We start from the raw sequence: 15759 nt of genomic DNA, 5'->3' as shown, positions 1-15759 counted from the left end.
CCTTCAGGAACAGACCTCCGTTGACGACGACACCGAGGGAGCTGTCAGCGAGATACAGACCCTGTAAAAAAGAGATGCCCTTCTCGAGGTTGGTACAGCAGATGTTGGAGAAGGAGGCCATCGAGAGAGTACAGGATCCGCACTCTCGGGGCTTTTACAATCGCCTCTTTTTGGTGCCAAAAGCCTCGGAGGTGAGGCCGGTCCTGGACGTGAGTGCATTGAACCACTTTGTGGAGAAGACGAAGTTCTCCATGGAGACATCCAATTCGGTACTCTCTGCTCTCCGTCCAGGAGATTGGATGGTCTCCCTCGACCTTCAAGATGCTTACTTTCACGTCCCCCTGCATCATTCGTCGAAGAAATATCTTCGGTTCATGGTGTAGGGAAGGATTCATCAGTTCAGGGCTTTGTGCTTCAGCCTCTCGACAGCTCCTCAGGTGTTTACGGCGTTGATGAGGAACGTAGCAAGATGGCTACATCTGAAGGGGGTGAGGATATCGCTTTACTTAGACGACTGGCTTATAAGAGCAGTCAAAACAACAGTGTTTGGAGGACTTGGAGATAACTCTACAATTAGTCAGATCTCTCGGATTGCTCGTGAACCTCGAGAAATCTCTCACAATCCCCAGCCAGACCATCGTCTATCTGGGGATTCGGATGGATTCTCGGGGTTTTCGAGCATATCCATCCCAAGAAAGGATTACGAAAGGGATGGAAAGATCTCGGTCTTCCTAAGAAAGAAAGCAACGAAGCTCAGCGAGGGAATGGCTCAGTCTTCTGGGCACCCTTTCGTCGCTAGAGCAGTTCGTTTCTCTGGGGAGGCTGAATATGAGACCCTTGCAGTTCCATTTAAGAAGAAATTGGAACAGGAAGAAGGGAGATCTTATGGATACCTTTCCCATAGAGGAGAGCATCAAACACCACTTGCGATGGTGGTTAGAACCGCTAAGAAGGAACGAAGGAGTGTCCTTGTCTCTTCAGAACCCTCGCCTAGTGTTGTTTTCCGACGCGTCGGACATGGGATGGGGAACAACACTAGGGACGAAGGAGGTGTCAGGCATCTGGACGGAAGAACAGAAGACCTGGCACATAAACGCAAAAGAACTCATAGCCGTACACTTGGCACTGAGGCATTTCGAGAACGAAGTCAGAGGCGTGGTGGTCCAGGTCAACTCGGACAACACCACGGCTCTGGCATATATCAGAAAACAGGAGGGGGGACACACTCTTTCTCCCTTTACGAGCTGGCAAGGGATCTGTTGATCTGGACGGAGGAAAGAGGGATACGACTCCTGACGAGGTTCGTTCAAGGAGGAGAAACATAAGAGCGGACAGATTAGCAGAAAGAACCAGGTCCTTCCAACAGAATGGACCCTTCATTCACAAGTCTGTCAGCAACTATGGTCTCTTTGGGGGAAGCCTCAAGTAGACCTATTTGCAACGTTCCTCTCCAGAAGGATGGAAAACTTTTGTTCGTCGGGGGACGATCCCAGAGCCCTGTCGATAGATGCCTTGCTAATGTTATTATTATTAATAGGTGTTAGTTTTTCCAGACCTCTGAGTCTCAAGTAGACTCTTCTCGGGCTGGTGCCTTGCTAATGAACTGGATGGGCATAGACGCGTATGTGTTTCCCCCATTCAAGATGCTGGGGGAAGTAATGAGAAAGTTCGTGTCCTCGGAAGGAATGAGGATGACATTGATCGCTCCTTATTGGCCTGCAAGAGAATGGTTCACAGAGGTACAGGAATGGATAGTGACTTCCCCAGATCTCTGCCAGAAAGGACAGATCTGCTCAAACAACCCCACTTCGAGAGGTACCACAAAAACATCCACGCTCTCGCCCTGACTGCCTTTCGACTATCGAAAGACTGGTCAGAGCGAGAGGCTTTTCTCGCAAAGCTGCAAAAGCAATTGCTAGAGCAAGAAGGTCCTCAACCATGCGGATATACCAATCGAAGTGGTAAGTTTTCCGTAGAGTGTCAAGGCGAAGAAGCTGTCCTCCTCCGATACCTCTGTGACCGAAATTGCTGATTTCTTTTGTATTTACGAGAAGAATCTCAGCTAGCAGTGTCAACCATTAAAGGTTATAAAAGCATGTTGTCTGCTGTGTTCAGGAATAGGGGCCTGAACATAGAGAATGACAAAGATCTGCATGACTTAATTAGATCATTTGAGACGACAAAATCAAGAACTTCTCTCACCCCTAGTTGGAACCTAGATGTGGTTCTCAGATATCTAATGTCGGAGAGATTCGAACCTCCCGAGAAAGCGTCTTTCAGAGACATAACAAGAAAATGTATTTTCTTAATAGCTCTTGCTACTGCGAAAAGAGTGAGTGAGTTGCAAGCTCTAGACTCGAGAGTGGGTTTTAAAAGGGATTCGGCTGTATTGTCTTTCAGGCCTTTGTTTTTAGCTAAAAACACAAAATCCCTCGAGACCTTGGCCTAGGACTTTCGAAGTAAAAGGGCTTTCTCAATTAGTGGGAAATGAGATGGAAAGAATATTATGCCCTGTGAGAACTTTGAAGTTTTACTTGCAGAAGAAGAAGCAGTTGCAGGGCTGCAATCAAAGCCTCTGGTGTGCTGTTAAAGACCCGAGAAGAGCAATGTCAAAAAATGCTTTAGCTTTTTTTGTTAGAAATCTTATAACTGAGGCTCACCTGAGTTTTGATAGTGAGGCATATAAGACATTAAGGGTTAAAGCACACAAGGTACGTGCAGTTGCTACAGCGTTATCGTTCAACAAGAACATGTCGATGAAGAACATCTTAGCAGCCACGTATTGGAGGTGTAACTCAGTGTTTGCCTCACATTACTTGAAAGATGTGAGGGTAACATACGAGAGATGCTTCTCTCTGGGACCTTATGTATCAGCGGGTACAGTGCTGGGGAAAGGAGAGAAGACTGATCCTTAAATTTGTTTTTTGTCCTTATATTTTATATAGTGTGATTTTAAAATAATTTGGTGTTGAGTTTTTAGGTTGTTTGATAGGTGTTTGGGTATAACGCCTTTCAATCGTAAATACTAATCCACGGTTAGGATCGGGTGATCGGGATCAGTGTTGTACTCCTTTGTATGCCAGTAGGCATAGGTATATTGTCATGTAAGTGGATAGGACCCCAGTGACAATTGCCATCAGGTTCTGTTGAGTAAGTGGATAAGACCCCATTGACAGTCCTTTCAAGAGTTCTCAGCCATAGGGCACACCCTCGCTGAAGCTTTTGAGGCGAAGCAGACTTCTAAGCATGATCTATGAAATCTTCCGCCTAAACAGGTAGGAACCAGGGTATTGTTAATTAACTTTTATTACCTACAACATATGTTGTTTACCTGTCCGGTCAGTAATTAGCTGTCTCTTACCCTCCCCCAAAGGTGCCAATCAGCTAAGTATATATCTGACAGGGAAGTTGAATGTATGAAAATGATATTGTTATTGTACAATAAAGTTTCATATATACTACCTGGCAGATATATACGATTGTATGCCCACCCAACCTCCCCTCAGGAGACAGGTGGAAGAGAAAATCTGGCTCAAGATGGTAATAGTTCCTACTGATTATATATTGTATATTGTTATGGGTATAGATAAGTGTGATTATATATTGTATAATTGTTATGGGTATTTTATGCATTGTTGAAATTATGTGGGTGTCCTATATATAGACAACATGTGTAGATTCTAGAAGGTGTCTGTTGATGTATTTAAGTTGTGTTGTGACGTCATAGGCTGTGACGTCATAGACAAGATGGCGGCGGCGTCGGCAGGATGTAAACAATAACACGGGGCGGAGAAAGAAAAGCACTGTTGGTTGGTGTGTGGTTGGTAGGGGAGAGCTCTCTGTCTGGTAGGAGTTGTTTTTTGGGTCGTAAGTCTTGTGGTGCTGGTGTTTTTAAGGTGATTTCTGGAGTGTACTGGAGTTGGAGAAAGCGTACAGGTGGGTAGATTATTCATTTTTATAGAGAAAGAAAGGAGTTAGGCTAGGCCAAATTCAAACTGGTAGCAGAGCGTGGTTGATCAAAGATGCTGGATCCGACAGTGAACAAAGGGAGACTACTAGATGGAGAAGGGAATGTCCTAGGTTAGCGGGATACAAGAAGAATACAAAGAATGGAAAGGTCAAGCCGAAGATTGGCTATTGTTTGTATGGAGAAGATACAAAATACCCGGCGATAGAAATGAGAATGACTTAAAAAGGGGAAAGCCCGAGAGCTAGTGGAAGCATTAGATAAAGATAAACTTACTGGTACAGAGGGTCCAAAGTTAATCCTAGAGAAACTAGATAAAGCCTATCTAAAAGACTCGGTAATGGAGAATTACGGTAGAATAAAGATACCTTCTAATAAGAAGAGAATCTAGTGAAAATATGGCGGACTATTTAATTAGATACGAGAAGGCAGCATCTGAGTGTGAAAGAGCAATGGGGAAAGGCGCGCTTGAAGGCGAAGTCAAGGGTATCATGTAATAGAGCAAGCAAATCTCACGGAAAATCAAAAAACAAATGGTATTATCGGCTTGTGCAAGAAAACTAGAGTACGGAACAGTGTCGCAAACAATGAAAAGACTATTTGAGGGATTAGGGACTAAAGAGGAACGGGAATGGTGGGGTTCGTCAGAAGGCAATGCCAGTTCTGGAGAGGGAGGGAAAACCAAAGATATCGGGGAAGATGGAACCGAGGAAGGGGTGGTAAAATATCCTATAAACAAAGAAGGGAAGGTAACAGTATGTGCAATATGCAGCTCAGAATGGCATTGGGCTAGGGATTGTCCTCAGAATTTTCATAATAGGAAGAAAACTGAAACAAGACTAGAAGAAAATAAGGTAAAAACAGAAAATGGGACAGAAGAAGAAGAGGTTTATGTAGGAGAAGTTAATAAATAGTGGAAGCATCATGGGAGGTGGTTGATGCAATTTTGGACACAGGGTGTAAATCAACAGTTTTGCGGGAATTGTGACTAGCACGTATTGTCATGGATTTGAGTCAGGAAGAGTTGAGGAGAATGAGGGACACTAGGACAGAGTCTAATAAAGTGTTTAATTTTGGTGAGACATCTTATAAGTCCAGAGGAATAATAGAAATACCTGTGATACTAAAAAACAGAAAGTTTTATTTGAAGACGGAAATTCTGCAAGGTGATATAACCCTGGCTGATAGGTTAAGCAAACCATGAGTAAAATGGGTATGACCCTAAATTTGAAAGAAAATTGTGTCATAGTAGAAGTATTAGGGGGAAGTAGAAAGTAGTTAAGAAGAACGAACAGGGTCTTAAGAGTGCCTATAAGGAGGAGGAAGGTAGAAGAATTATTACTGGAGGGTGGAAGGGAAAGAATCCGAGGGAAATTAAGAAACACAATGAAGAAATTACATTACAGTTTGGTCATGGAAGTGGAGATAAAATATGGAAGCTAACAGAGGAAGCACAATGGAGCTAATGGGTTAATCGAAAAAAGAAAAAGAGGAAATAAGAAAGTTACTAACGGAACTGATTAAAAATTGTGAGGTTTGTAAAAAAATACAAAAGAAACCCGCCAAACCGGTAGTAGGCTTTTCTTGGAGTAAAACGTTCAATGAAGTCGTAGCGATGGATGTGGGAGAGATAGAAGAGAGAAAGTTCTTGTAATAGTGGATATGGCAACGAGATATTGTCAGGCCTGTTGGATAAAAGATAAGAAACCAGAAACTATAATAAAGATACTTTTTGAGTGCTGGTTTGCTATATTTGGAGCACCCTCCAAAATATTGTCAGATAATGGGGGAGAATTTCAAAATGAAAAAGTAAGGAGGATGGCAGAAAAATGGAATATTAAAGTATTAGCCACAGCATCAGAACTCTCCGTGGAGCAACGGATTATGTGAAAAGACCGTAGGCAGATCAAGGGAAGTGTAAGGAAGATGATGGAGGAAGAGGAAGTAGATTGGTCCCTAGCTTTGAAATGGGTAGTGATGCTAGGAACTGTTTAATGAATAATGGAGGTTTCTCTCCCAACCAATTAGTATTTGGAAAAAACCCTTCACTGCCTAACCTAATAGGAGAAGAAAGTTCTAGTCCTGCAAGCAGAGAAAAAGGGATGGAAGAGGGTATGGTAAGGGACACACTGAATGCAATGCACAAGGCCAGAGAAGCATTTATAAAAAATGAGTCCTGTAATAAAATAAGAATAGCGCTAAACAAAAACATCAGAGAACATAAATTTGAAGAAGCAGTGGTAGGAGATGAGGTATTCTATAAGAGGGAAAATGAAAATGAATGGAGAGGCACTGCTCAGGTAGTGGGAGTATCGGGGAAACAATAATAGTCAAACATGGGGATTCTTTAAGAGAAGTAGCTAGGATACATGTGACAAGGATTCAACGACGATCACCAGATACAGAAGAGATATCGGCTAGAATAGATAAATCCCATGGGGTGAAAGGTAGGTCAGATGGCCCAATGAAGGGAAAGTAGATTGGCTGGAAGGAGAGGAGATAATGGGTGAGAGAAGGAATGCAGACACAGAAGAGACTATAGAAAGAGAGGTGATAGAGGAAACAGTGGAAGATAACGGCAAAGTGGGGTCAATAGAAAGCGAGTTAATGGAAGAGATACCAAAATTCAAAAAGGGAAAGTAGAGTTAGGGCTATAAACAATGATACAGGACAAGTAGAAGAATGGACTATTTTTAGGTCTTGCAGGAAAAAGATCAAGCCAAGCCATGGGCTGATTCGTACAATATACGAGACTCACAGTCAGGTGACAAAGGTGGGTTAACTTGAGGGATTATAGTCAGGTAGAAAAAATTGAAGATGAAGAGGAGGTGTTGCTGGGATTTGAAAATAGAAGCATAATGGAAGCTAAAGAAAAAGAACTTCTAAGTTGGAGAGATAACCAGGTATATGAGGAGGTAAATGATGTTGGACAAAAAGCTATATCTACAAGATGGATAGTAAACTGAAAAGATAAAAGGGGGGAAAGATATGTAAATCAAGATTGGTAGCTAGAGGGTTTTGAAGAAGAAATGGCTGAGTGGGAAAAGGATGCTCCCACATGCAATGCTGAAATTTTAAAATTCTGTCTAACCATAATAAAGGTGAAAAAATTGGAATTGTTATACATTGGATGTCAAAACTGCATATTTACAAGGTGACGAGATACAAAGAGAAGTGTACTTGAAGCCACCAAGGGAAGATGGTTGGAGGGGATTATGGAAGTTGAAGAAAACAGTCTATGGGCTCAAGGATGCAGCAAAAGCATGGTATTGTAAAGTGGTGAAAGTAGTGAAGGAGCTTCAAGGTGAGAGAAGTAGAACTAGAACCTAATATATTCTTTTGGAAAAAGAACAATAAATTGGAAGGCATTTTGTGTACACACGTAGATGATTTTTGCTACGGAGGAACTGAAGGATTCTTAAAGGAAACGATTGGGAGATTGAAAGGCGAAATTGCAAGTAGGAGAACAAGAGAGTAAAGGTTCAAGTATATAGGATAGTAATAGAGCAGAAGGAGAATAGATTTTCCTTAATCAGTGGCAGTATATAAATTCCATAAGAGAACCAGAGGCTAGAAGATATACGGGTAAATAGAGTGCTAGAACAAAAGAGTTAACAGAGTACAGATCAGTGGTAGGACAGCTGAATTGGGTATCACTACACACGATGCCAGAAATATCATATGATATTAGCGAATTAAGTAAAGCATTTAAAGAAGGAACAACTCAGGATATGAAGAAACTTATTAAAATTGTGAGAAAAACTAAGAGCATGATGGGCGAAGTTACAATAAGTGAGATGGAAGAAGAAAGGTTTATTGGGAAGCCTATGCAGACGCTTCATTTGGAAACATAGAAGATGGCCATACTCAACTGGGTTATATTTATTTCTTTGACGGATGGGAAGAGGAGAAGTCCCATATGGTGGAAGTCTAGGAAATCCAGGAGAGTGGCAAAATCCACCATTGAGGCTGAAGCCCTGAGTGTTGGGGAAGCTGTCGAAGGATTGATATATTTCAAGCATTTGTGGGTGAAGAGGTAGTAGGAGGGAGAAATTTAGAAGCCTTTGGTTAACACTGATAGTAAAACAACTAATGACCGCCATCAAATCGAGCACTGGTGTAAGTAAGCAAGAGATTAAAAATAGATATTGCTGCAATAAGGGAAACCATTGAATCCGGGGAAATAAAAAGGAGGTGAGATGGATAAAAGGAAAGGAGCAAGTGGCTGATGTATTAATAAAGCAGGAGTTTCAGGGGAATGTATTAGAAATTATGTAGAGGGTAAAGAGTTGGAGGACGAAGGAATAAGAGGGAATACTAGGTTAGGAAACAGTCGGAGGGGAGGGAGAAAGAGATAAGTGTGATTATATATTGTATAATTGTTATGGGTATAGATAAGTGTGATTATATATTGTATAATTGTTATGGGTATTTTATGCATTGTTGAAATATGGTGGGTGTCCTATATATACAACATGTGGTAGATTCTAGAAGGTGTCTGTTGATGTATTTAAGTTGTGTTGTGACGTCATAGGCTGTGACGTCATAGACAAGATGGCGGCGGCGTCGGCAGATGTAAACAATAACACGGGGGAGGAGAAAGCACGTGTTGGTGTGTGTGGTTGGTAGGGGAGGATCTCTCTGTCTGGTAGGAGTTTTTTTTGGGTCGTAAGTCTTGTGGTGCTGGTGTTTTAAGGGTGATTTCTGGAGTGTACTGGAGTTGGAGAAAGCGTACAGGTGGGTAGATTATTCATTTTTATAGAGAAAGAAAGGAGTTAGGCTAGGCCAAAATTCAAAACCTACTCCTGCCACCCAGCGGCAGGCGGGTAGATCACCTGACCTACCTGTAGTGTGTGCCGCGAAATTTGAATTTCTGTCGGGGACGACGGAGTCTATAGCTAAGTATATATCTGCCAGGTAAGTATGTATGAAACTTTATTGTACAATAACAATATAATTTTTGTTACATTATGGAACTGTACAGTGATTACATAATAGTGTTTCCATACAATGTAACAGTCAGTTATTTTACTTGCTGTGCTGTGTGGAACTATGCAGTTTTTTAATATATATACTAGGTATAATAATTGTATGTTGCCTTTTACTCTTCATAACATTACAAATAATAGAACAATGAGTTTGGGAGGTGATGTTTTCACTACCTGTATGTATGTGTTTGTGTTATAGAAAGGAATGGATTTTTATGATATGATGACCAAGTCATTACATTTGCTATAAGTTACATTTATAATTATGTAATTACTTGGTAAGTATATACAAAACATTATTTTATTACAAAAATGTCATTTTTGGTGGATATTGGCAAGAATTTGATGATTATTTCTGTTAAAACTAGGTCTCTTATCATAAAGTACATCCTGTAGAGATTTTGCAGTCAATGCTTCATTGAGGCTTTATTTAGGTGTTAAGCATTGGCAGTTGTTTGGTTCATGTTTGGAAGAAGAGAAATCAATCCTTAGAGTGTTGTTAATTTTTTTTAGCTTCATTCAATATATGCATTCATTCAATATATGTATTACATGGCATACCATGTTTGCTTGCTCCTCATTCATGCTGATAGATACAGAATGAAGTTAAGGGAGCTGATGGCGTGTGAATTTCTAGAAGTGGGTCATCAGGTTGTTCAGTAAGTGTTGGGTACAGACCATCAAACATTCAACATCCTTGCTTACACCAGAATGAAAACCATATCACGATTGAATCCATATTTTTTGTTTCTAAGAATCAGACAATCTCAAGACTAGAGGTGCAATAGCAGCATTGGCCAAATGAAAATGCAGGAAGACAAGCAATGACTAGACAATTGATGGTACATTTTATGGAAATAATGGTGTATTTGAACAAGCAGTGATGCAGCTATATTGCAGTTACTTAAAACAAGATAGCAGTTGAAGGAAAGTTCACTTACTAAATGCTTTGATACTTAGATCTTAAAAATTTTGTCTGATAAAACATAAATGCAGCAAAAGACAGCAGGATTGTATGTTGGAAGTGTGGAATTTAAGATGACAGTTTTTCCTGTTCCAGTGTTGAGAACATTGTTGTTATTTTGCTAGTATCAGTATTTTCAGACTTATTTAGTGGTATTTCCTCCAGTTGGGAACAAATTCATGAAACTTTAGTTCTTGAGGTTGCCCTGGAATTATAGAAGCCTCTTGACCATGAGTAAATGAAAGAATAATGAAGTTAAGATGGTGTTTGGAAATAACATAATGTATACATTTTTGGCTATGTACCACAATCAGGAAGACAAGAAGAGGAAAGCATAAATTTTGGGATTATAACTGGTGTGAAAATAGAAGGGTGAAGACTAGGAAGACTTAAGAAAATGTTGGAGATAGGATATAGTTTAAGACTCAGACCAGGTGGAATTCAAGAAGAGAGGTGCTCTAGACAAGTGAGAGAGGAGGACGCTCATTTCTTCAAGTGTAGCCCTGTAACCCTGAAGAGAAACTCCTACTTAAAAGCATTACGTGTGGCCTATGAAATTTTCTTTTTTCTGTAAGGTTCAACCATGACTCAGCATGGAAAGCATGAATGGGGTGGTGTCTTCTGCCTTGTTCTTTGAGATCTCTATTGCATAAGGATATGGCCTATTGATGAAAAGTACTTATAACATTTGTTTATTTTTCATCATAGTTTTTGTATTTTTTAATACCATTCCTGTAATTTTTTAATGAAAATTAATTTTATCTTATGATTTTTAGTGTTATGATAGTTTATTAAAAATGTGAACAAAGATTGGTAAAAATCTAGAGCCTTCATTTTTAACATGACAGTTTACCACTTTCAGAGTGCAAGGTTTCCATACACTCGTCCACATTTCCTTCAATTGAGCACTGAGGATGAAATTCAGGTATCGGCAGATCATGCTATTCGACCGATCATATGTCCACGTGACATATCGAGATTGCCATGGAAGACTGGATATGCTGAGTGAGTATCATTGTAAAATTTTCTGTTTGCAGTTTGATATTTAGCAGTGCAGATTACTTTGCACTGGAAATTTAATTACCACTGTGGCATGAGTCAAATGGACTCTTAATATAACTATGTCAGCAGTTTCTTAGTTTTTCATTTCTCATGATTTTCTATATATTTAGAATGTACATTATTATTTTTGTTTATTTGTCCAGAACCATTAATGCTGGGAAATCCAAAAGGAATGAGGATCAAGCTGTAGTGCATGTAGGTCTTATCACACGTCCCATGAAGTTAGAGGGCAGTGGGTCCCAGTCCTCCAGTGCATCCCATGAACAAAACTCCAGCAAATCTGAAACTGTGATAAATGGTCATTCTGAAGAAACCCAAACCATAAAAACTGTGATGTTGCAACCACAGTCCTCTTCCTTATCTGCAAGCCCTGCAACAGAAACTGAAGAGGATTATAACCAGACTAGTGATGTTCAACTATTAGTAATAGTTTTAGTAATGTTAGGAATGAAGAACAAAATAAAAGTATGCAAATGTTGAACCATTTTGTATAAGTCAGCAACCTCTTGGAGAGACTTCTCCTAGCCAGGTTTTATGAATCATCAACAAGCACTCTTATCTATACATAGAAGTCACAAACGTCTGTGTCATTAACATATTACATATTTGGGTGTCTCTTTTGATGGACATGCTGGGTGGGGCGCAGCAGTATCAGCTGCGAACCAGCTTCATCACTTCATTCATGTAAGTTGCATACATAGTAGTTTTTGTTTCTGATAAAGATAATTTTTCTTGGCGATTGAACGTAGTCTTTTTTCTTATATTAGTGCTTATTTTCCAGTTCAATAAGATGCTAGTTATGAGTATATAATTTAGTTCATCACAGTCTTTTATTTTTTTTCTTAGTGCTTATTTTTTTCCAGTTCAAAAAGATGGTAGTTTTCTGTGCATATAATTTTAGTTCATCACAGCCCATTACTCAGATTATCCTATTCAGGGCATTGCTCAAAAAATCCCCAGACACATAATTCAGATGTATAAGGAATAAGCTGATGATCATCTAGTGTTGTTGGTAGGTTAATGCATCCTTACAGGATCTTTCAGGTCCTCTGCCAGATAACCAGATCTAGTGGCAGATTTAAGGGGGGGGGACGGGGACACCTTGTCATGTGGCCCCCCTGGATATTAATAACAGAACATTGCTTTTTTTTCAATAAATCATTATTAGTAGCAAAATTTTTGCTTGGTCAATGATTTATTTCAACAACAACAACACTGTACACAACAACAACCACTACTACTATGTATATATGTTGTGTGCTACATAAGTTAATTATTGGATACATTGTTCTCCCCTTATTCATGGGATAGGCACCAGACACCCCCCCCCCCTCCCCCCCCCCCCCCCCCCCCCCCCCCCCCCCCCCCCCCCCCCCCCCCCCCCCCCCCCCCCCCCCCCCCCCCCCCCCCCCCCCCTCCCCCCCCCCCCCCACCCCCCCCCCCCCCCCCCCCCCCCCCCCCCCCCCCCCCCCCCCCCCCCCCCCCCCCCCCCCCCCCCCCCCCACCCCCCCCCCCCCCCCCCCCCCCCCGTGAATAGCTAGAACCTGCGATAGTTGAAACCCCTATAAAAATGCTTAGAACTGCCTACTCACGTAGCATGTCTCCCTCAGCAGACAAGACAGGGTCATCCTCCAAGATGCATACAAATACTGTAATAGCAGTTGGGCCCTTGTTCCAGTTTTCAATATCTCTTACAGCCCTTTTCAGTCTAGAAAGATGGTTTTTCTTGCTTTCAGGAGTCTTTGTGTAGGGGGGCCAACTTTGATGCATTCTTTTATCTCCCTTTACGATGTCTTTTAAGTACTCTCAGTAACACACTTGTGACATCTCCAGAGTTAGCAATGTCTTTATAATAAATCTATATGTAAAAGTGAGGGACTTTCCTTGGTATAGCAGAAGGAATTTTTGATTGATTCAGCACTTCTTCCTTGGTCACTAAGGTAACTAGGAGGAGTCATCTGTAGTAGTTCAAAAACTTGGTGATTTTCCCTTCTAGCCCCTCTCTTCAGGCAAGATCTCTTTCCTCATCAGTCAAGATACTTGGCTGTTCCTTGACTATACAAACCTCAAGAAAAACTTTCCTGTGGCTCAGGTCATTGAGTGTGTCCCTAAGAGGTGGGCTAAACAATAAATCTTGAGTGTGACTAAAGCAATAGATATTTATATGTTTTCCTTAGAAATATTATGCAGTAATACACCAAATAATGTATAGAGGATTTTCAATTGATATGTAAATTGGTCATTAGCTCACATTCAGGTCTGTTTTTAAAGTTTCTGAAATTTAAGCGAGTAATCATAGCTAATGATTTTACACTTTATTTTAACACATAGGTTGCAACAACAACTCAGCATGTTTTGACTTGAAAACATATGTATAGGATTATTATAAGCAGCAGTAAACAGCTGCAATCAGCAGTTCTCTGGTTCTGCTGTTTTCTTGTGAAAGGAAAATTATACTTCTCAGGAAACCAGGAGTTAATGGTGGCTGGACTCTGGTACATTTGAAGAATAGTGTAGAAGGAACCGTGAATTGATCACTCCATGTGTGTATAGTATTACCTGATAGATAGTACTTTATGGCTTTTTTTCATTCTGCGATGTACATTGTATCTTGGTTTTAGTCATAACTGAATATATTAATTAAATGTTCATATGTTTATAGGTCAATTATTTTTATAACAAATGAATATAATTTTATCATATTCATAGCTTATGTTTTAATCCATTTCAGGAGAAACTCTGTGATGTTATAGATATCCTTCTCCCAGATCCTAATGAAGATAAAGATTCTAAGCATCAAGCACCTCTTTGGGCATCTGATAGAGAAGTTACTATTGAAAGTGCTGTGACAGGGGCATTAGAAGGAGCTTTTTGGCAGATGGGGAGTATGAGTATTATTTACTTCTTCAATGTAATTCAGAAAATCTTGAAATGCTGTATATAATTTCATCTTGATTCAGAGTAAGGTTTCATAATATTCTCATGGAACACCTGAAATAAATACAAGTCTGAGTAAGTCAGTTAATTATTGTGTTGTATATTAAACCTATACTCATAGTGTCATTTCATTTGCCACAAAATTTTCATTGGCAAACCTTTCCAAAGGAAAAATAAGATTGGTTGGAATCTATTTAGCTTGTTGCATGCCTTTATACTCAAGCCAGTTTCCCACCATATTGTCAAACCATACTTTTTCAATTGATAAGTTACTCTCCTTGACTATTTTCAGGATGCTAATCTTCTACGGTCAGAAGCTTGTTTCCTGCAGGGACTTCAGAGCTGCTTATCATCTTTAGACTTTATACCTGCTCATGTCTTAATGACAGTAACAGCTCAGCTTAAAAGAGTTTTCAAATTAAGAATGCATAATGCACCAATGATTTCAATAAGCAGAGATCTTAAGGTCACAGTCCTACTTAAAGGTTAAAGGTCACATAACACCTAAGGATACAAGCTACTCATTCACCAAAGATGCCAGTCCTTTCATCAGTTTCAGATCTGAGCCCCTCTTTCATAGATTTTGCACAATGAACATTGCAGTCAAGATACCAGATTACATAAAAGTCATTAATTCTAGTATCTTCCTTTGAAGAAAGTTTATCTGGGAACATTTTGTGGCAAACCAAATGGCACTGAAGTTATGGGCGTGTAGTGAAGATAAATTCTACTTTTTTTTTTTTTTATTGTATAACCAAATAATGTGGGTGTATTGGTGACATTAATTTTATTTACCATAAAAGGATATTAATTTGACTTTATAGATAATGGTATATGTATATATTAACAGGACAATGTAATTGGTGAAGACAGGCTAAAGTATCAGTTGTCAGGAGGCTGTACAGCTTGTGTTGCACTTTTCATCCATGGCAAGTTGTTTGTTGCTAATGCTGGTGACTCCCGTGGTGTCATCTCACTTTATGGAAAACCTCACCCAATGTCTTTTGACTTTACTCCAGAAACTGAAACGCAGCGGATTAGAAAACTAGTAAGATGACTTTCGGTACTGTAGTTGACTTTGCCCACGGTTTACACTAAAGTTATAGTAGTATTCTGAAGCTGAAAGTGTTAGAGTTAATTTCTCTTACATGAAGTACATGCAAGTCATGGTATCACATTGCAGTTACAGTTTCAAGTTTGTAAGTTTGTTGCATGTTTTCTGAGAAAAATTAAAGTAGACATAGGCTTGATAAGTAAAATGCAGTGTAGGTTTAATGATGATGAGAGTATATCGATAATTTTTTTTTTTATTAAACATTTTATATGAAAATTTTGAGAGGAAAAGTCATGAAAAAAATCTTAAGAGCAAACCTCTTGGCTCACCATCCCAGTGTATTGCATGTAATTCAAAAGTTAGGGGAATGAACTAGCAGTGTTTGCTTTTCAACACCATCCCCCTCCATTGGGAAAACTGCTTTGTTATTCATTAAAAAAAACGAATGTAATCCCTAGGGTAAATAGATTTCCTTGTTGGTGTGAAATGATTAAAACCTCAGCAATTTATTCAGTATTATTATTATTGTTAGTTTTGTCTCTTGAAGCAAAATTATTTTAATCTAAGTTACAATTTACCTCAGTTTTTATTTTTTAACTTTTCGTTGATATTATATTTTACTCTTAGGGGGCCATGCATCCTGAATTGTTGGGTGGAGAATACATCATTCATTTAGACTTCATGAGAAGGCCTCTACGACGTGATATAGGCAAAAGAGTCTTGTACCGTGATCATTACATGAGTGGGTGGGCTTACAAAACCCTGGACTCGGGATGATGTGAATACC

The 15759-nt window shown here is 39.7% G+C and overlaps 1 pseudogene; it reads left to right on the top strand.

Annotated features, from left to right (window-relative positions):
- Window positions 1-2492: 2492 nt before the first annotated feature.
- LOC135215840 (protein phosphatase 1H-like) lies at window positions 2493-15749 on the top strand (annotated as a pseudogene).
- Window positions 15750-15759: the final 10 nt, after the last annotated feature.

Source organism: Macrobrachium nipponense, chromosome 5 (assembly GCF_015104395.2).
Source record: "Macrobrachium nipponense isolate FS-2020 chromosome 5, ASM1510439v2, whole genome shotgun sequence".
In the NCBI taxonomy this organism is placed as follows: Eukaryota; Metazoa; Arthropoda; class Malacostraca; order Decapoda; family Palaemonidae; genus Macrobrachium; species Macrobrachium nipponense.
This window is presented reverse-complemented; position numbering and strand designations above follow the sequence as displayed.